This window comes from Papilio polytes, unplaced genomic scaffold, assembly GCF_000836215.1.
Source record: "Papilio polytes unplaced genomic scaffold, Ppol_1.0 DF821422.1, whole genome shotgun sequence".
Taxonomy (NCBI): Eukaryota; Metazoa; Arthropoda; class Insecta; order Lepidoptera; family Papilionidae; genus Papilio; species Papilio polytes.
In genome coordinates, this window is record NW_013527782.1 from 260,061 (window position 1) to 266,306 (window position 6,246).

Here is a 6,246-nt window from a genome sequence, read left to right on the forward strand (position 1 = left end):
CTGCAAGTACACTTTAAGACGGTTTTCTTAGACACAACCTGTATACACCGTTACAGTATATTATAGTACTGTTAGTAAAAATCTACTGGGTCAATTTCATTTTACGCAGAGAAAAAGACGCGTTTGTTTTATTCAATTTTGAGCTTAAAATACTATAAAAGTGCCTTTAAAAGTATAAGATTAGCAACTAAATTACAAAAAAATCGTGACAAAACCAAAAATAAAATTGGAAATTTTAAAATTTACCTAATGCAATTCCTTCAAAAGCAAACCATGTGTTAACACATCAGCAAATTGTGCCTGCAGCGAGTGTGAGGGCATCCCCTAACTTAACTGTAGATACAGGGTGCTCTCCGCGGGTGCTTTTATTGAATTGCTTTACGTCGTGAATGTTGCCGGCTCCTGCTCGTACACACGTGATTTCGTGTTAAATATTCAACACCAGGCGGCGCTCGCATCGCAACAGATGCTTCCCTCCTCACTATCGCATTGCAGGGTAACTAAAAACCGTAAAACTCGCCCCCAACGATTGAATTTTAAAACGTCCATTGAAATTTATTTGAATATTTTAAACGATTGTGCATACGTTTTCAATGGATCACATCGGTAGCAATTCGAACTAATACCTAACGGACTTTTTTCCAAATTATATAAATACTTTATTTAAATTTATTTATATAAGTTTTGTCTATTTACAATTTCTGCAAACTTTCTTAGGTCGCATAAATTATTAACTTGTTAAGTCACCCTTCATTGAAATTCAAATTAGTTAAAACTGCTTCGTTATTTAAAAATTAAAGTTATTTAAGATGGACTTGCTTTTGTACGTTACATGTTTCAGAGGTCAAACACGCTTTCTATAGTCGTTTATTTAAATAGTAATTTACAAAGAGTTCAACACATATATGGGAAGTGGATTATTGTTGGATACATATCAATAAGTTTCGTACAAATTAATTGACATTAATGTCCCGCGGCGCGGCGGGCGGAGCGGCGGGCGGCGCGGCGCGGTGCGTGCAGCGGCGCGAGGGTTAAACAATAAACATCGACCTGCATTTATATCTTGATTGGATTAAAATTCCACACATTAAACAATACAAGGCTTTCATTTACTTCACTTTGTAAAGTACCCGATACTATTTTAAAACTCGATTTTACTCTTTTATAATATTTTGTTAAAATCATGTAAAGAAATAAAGTAATCTAAATAGCTACCGTTCTTTTACATAAATAAAATTAATTAAAACATTGTAAGAGAAATGTAATGAATGCTTAAGTTTACTCCGAAATGAGTCCGAGCCGAGGTTTTTTATTAAAATGTAAGAACATAATGAAAACACGTGGGAATACTTTTAAGAAATGATTTAAATCCAAAGGGTTATTAAAACATTAATTAGTTGGGAACAAAAGGCGCTGGAGATTTCTATGCTTATAGCAACAATGTTAAATAAATAATACATATGTAAAAAAAATAACGTGTTGTTACAATCTGTACTAATATTATAAAGAGGAATGATTAGGATTTTAGTATTTTTGTATGTATTGAAATAACTCAAAAACTACTGGGCCGATTTCAAAAATTCTTTCACCATTAAAAAGGTACGTTTTCGCTGAATACCATAGGCTATATTTTTTCACTATTTTGTAGTTCTACGTAGATAAAGTTGCGAGCAACAGCTAGTATGTTACATGATGAGGCATATCTAAGTCACGAAACTAAAAGTATGTATCTATTGAATATATCGCCTTTAAAAGTACATTTAAAACGTCTTATCTTGTTGAACAGTATCTTGAGATATTTATAGTTCTCAAAGGCTTGCTTCTTGCCGTGACTTGAGCCTGTTAAGATTTAACTTTTGCGATTACACCTTCAGTGCAGACCATTACACACCTTGTAACAGCCCACCCGACCTAATGAAGTGTTATTTACTACGGTTAACCGATAACCATGCCTGAAAAGTTATGTACCGTTGCCTTTTTTTATTCGTATACTGAAAAACATTAATGTGAACTTCTTCGGTTTATAGTTCTTAAATATGTCTTCACTAGGTATAATAAAGTAATTGTTAATTGGACTGTTTTTTTATATGTCAAATTGTCAGTTTTGTCACTTACCATTTGCTGTACTAATTACATCTTTAAAGAAAAATGTTGTCTACATCTTAGTAATTTTATAGGAGAAATTTAACTCTAACTCAGCCTTAACATTTTAAATAAATGTACAAAACTTTTGAAAGCAGAGGTACAGTTCGCAAGGCTATACAGGCTACAGGCAGGCTCCGCGGCCTTGTCAGACACCCGCTACGGCTTTTACCGGATTGCATCTCAACATCGCGCACTATATACATCTGGAAATACTTCTGTTTATTTCCACTATACAATTTAATAAAATTGAATTCAAGTTATACTCACCATAGTAATATCAAATTCATCTTAGTGAAGTTTCATTTGGTGTTTGAGTCAGTGATCACATAAAATGGTTTTCCATGTGACGTATTATTTTAGTTTCCGATTGAAAATATTAAAGACGAGCTGTTCCCGTGCGACTTCATCCGCATAAAATTATGAAAATTTTATTTTATTGTTTACATGACATGACATGATGGCAACCTTGCTTCCTTGATGTTGGCAGCAACTTATGGTCTCTTTCCCACATTTGGTTTGTATCCAAAATATTTACCCCCTGAGTTTAATGGCGTGAAAATATATAGCCTAAAACGTGATGCAAGTGTAGCGCTTTTTATTAAAAAAAGATTTATTAAAAAATTTGCTGTAATTGCTGACATCTTAGGCAACAAAGAAGTGTGTGTTTACGCTTTATTTTAATAGTATAGTAAGTATAGTTTAGATAATAAAGTGAGTTGTACTAAATCATAAGAAATGTTTTCGCAGGTGATCCTTCTTGTCAGGGAGAAGCGAGTGCGTACTTCGCCTAGCGACGTGATGACGTGTAATCGATACCTGCCCACCTCAAGTTTTATATGTCACCATAAGATTGATAACATACTTTACAATCTTACTATAGATATTTTAAGGCTGATTTTACCATCATTTATTTGTTAACTCAACAAATTATAGATTATCCAGTAGAAGATAAAAATATTTAGAAAAATTTCAAATAATAACAAGTTCACGGTGACATGTTAACCGGATCCCAAATAGCGTTCATTCACTCTACTGTTAGTTCGACCGAGCCCCTATTGAACTTTGCTTCACACAGGCACGAGCAAACTCCTCATCAAATTCAACTATCATAAATTACAAATACATCAAAGAAAATATCCTGAATAACGGATACTGCAACAATTAACTAATACTAAGAAAAAAATATAGGTTATTTTATAAACTAATTAAACATGCAACGTATCTGGGATCCTTTTAGCATTGAGGATGTTCACAGGAGTTACTTTTAATTGTAGGTCCCGCTCCTCGTTTGATTTCTATTCACAAAAAAGAACTTTATACTCAAAACATGTGTACCAGAAATGCAAATAATTAGGAGTACAAGATGCGATGGTACGGTCCCATATAGAGGAGATTTGGCACAACTTTCTCAGTCCCAGACCTAAAATAAGGTGGAAAGATGTAGTGCTTGAAGAAATGGGTGAGTACCAAGTCTCATTAACATGTCAAGGACACAGCGAAGTAAAAGAGAATAATTAAAGTGACATAGCCCATCATCTTGTTGGGTACCAACTACTTAGAGATAAGGAAGATTAAACCTAGTTCTAATCGTGACCTATTTACTAAAAGAAAATGTTACATATCGTGAGTAACATTATTTACTTGCCCTTATTCATAATTCCGCTGAAAGCAAACTGAACTTACTTCAAGAATACGAGACCTCCATCTTTTTATTAAATTGCTTTACGGCGCTTCGGAAACTCACATTTATTTTGTCTTCCGTGTTATTCAGTACATTTTTAGAAATATGATACGTGTTGTATATTTTAGCTTATACTTAGGTTAGGAAATAAACATTTGAATGCAATTAGTTGTAAAGTAATTTTTAGCACACAGAAAACATGAAGGACATCACGAGGGTCATTGTTACAGCAAAAGAAATCGTGGTTATCTTCGAGGAAGAGATGTTTTTAAAGCTATCTCCTAAACTGCTCAATGGATCTCGTTGAAATTTACCAGAGATGAAGAACATAATCGGAAAGAAAACATACACTACAAAACTTTTTTTGGTAAAAAACGCGTAGTATCTAGCAAGTTATGTCGCGGTCAACCAAACCCGCTTTGTACGGCATCTCACAAACTGGAGCAGTGGACTGCAAGCGGTATTGTTACAGATTAATGCCGACGGTAACAAGCTGCAAAGAAATCACTGCTCAGTAAGACAGTGATAAACAAAGCAAATTAAAAAATAAGAAGAATAACTTTTATTACAATAGATAGCTGCTGAAAGCTTAGTTTTAAATTGTAACTACAGTTATTTCTTTATCCACACCAACATAATAACAGGTTTTTTTATATTTAACAATACAAGCAATATTTGACTGGTACTCTTGTACATTATACATCTCTTTTGTTACTATTCTCTTTGTATTTACTAAGAGAGAATTTCTACAATTTTAATTATAGTTTATGATCTCCAATAATCTCGCTTAATATATCACTTATACAATGTCCTTAAATCATAAACTTTGATAATACGTAAAAGGTCAAAAGCTTTATGTGAATAATTCTGTCAATTATGGTCGGAAGCTTTACATCGTGACCGCTCGCGTCCTGTCCGCTGGTAATTGCATAGCTGATCAACCTGTACTCAAACAGGATGCAGCCAGTTTGCTCGATGCCTTGTAAATACCGCACTGTACCTAGACTTAAATTACAACATTTTCCACCAAACTGTAACACAACAAACTCTGTTGAACATTGTTTTATAAGCCGTCGTAGGTAAGGGCGTCAACAAATACAGAGTCGGCGCACACCTTTCACTAAACTATCGCATAACTGTTGTGCGATGTTTCGCAGCCAATTCAACTGTTTAGTTGCACAACTAAAAATCGAGTTGTGTGCGCACCTCCATATAAGCTTATAGGAATCAAAACGAGAATAAAACCACAAACACTTGACACTGGCCCAATCCGCTGTGGGAGAGCCATAAACAAGAAAATAGAATAGAATACCAAAATATTATAATTATTTGGAATAAAATCAAACTCAATTGTTCATACTAAAGCATCAACAAGCTACTGTTTTCATGATAAAACAGCCCGCAGCGGGCAAATAAAAAGGCGTGAAAAACCCTACATTTAGGAATTTTACATACAAAGCACACGCTGGAGTGTCTTCAAAGGCCATTGTTTTGCTGTTAGACGTTGCTAGGGAAGGATTACAAGAAAATGGCTGAAAACTTTGACATCTTAATATTAAAATTATTACTATATAAAGCCAACAAAATCTTTACAATGTCTGCTAAAAATAATTAATGCCTTACTAGTAAGTGATTTAGGCTTTATAGTAAAGAAAAGTTTTCAAGTTTTAGACTATACGAATAAACATTATTTGTCTGCATAATTAATAAAGTAAAAATCTCTTTTGTTAGAAATGTATAAAAAATTTAAACATCGGATGTTTACTTGATATTTATTTTATTACCGGCTTACTGTCTGTGAAAAGAATTTAATTACAAGCTTATTTGTAAAATTGTCAAACACTCACATTCTTGTTTTTGTATTCGGGGTGCAAAAGTGGCGCGTTGTTGACATTCTTCATGGAATATTTTATAACAAAAGATATATTCAATACCTCGGAGGCGAAAGGAATGCCACGTAATTTAATAACATTATGACATTCGGGTAATTTTACTTCAGTAATATACGTACTTAGGAAATGCTGAGTCACTGGACCGAGAGGAACTTATGAGTATTAGTTGCTCCACAAAGTACACATCAGCGCATATCTTGAGACATCGTGTTTGCGCATAACTTTGCTCCGAGCCCCCGCTGTCCACATGCGTCCATATTAAATAACTTACTCACAACTTACATTTACATTTCACTAAATTAACATGTCAAATATCATGTACACTAATTTTTAAACAAAATACATATCGATTCTATCTATAAAATCCGTCGAATCCATACATCTATCAAAGAAAGCCTTTTCTGTAAAATGAAAACCGTAAATAATTAAAAAATCTTCTAGACATCAAAATAAATTAAAACGACCAATATTCATGAGGTACTGGCTTATCAGGTAAATGGAATTACCTCTGAAATTTGTGCGCGGGAT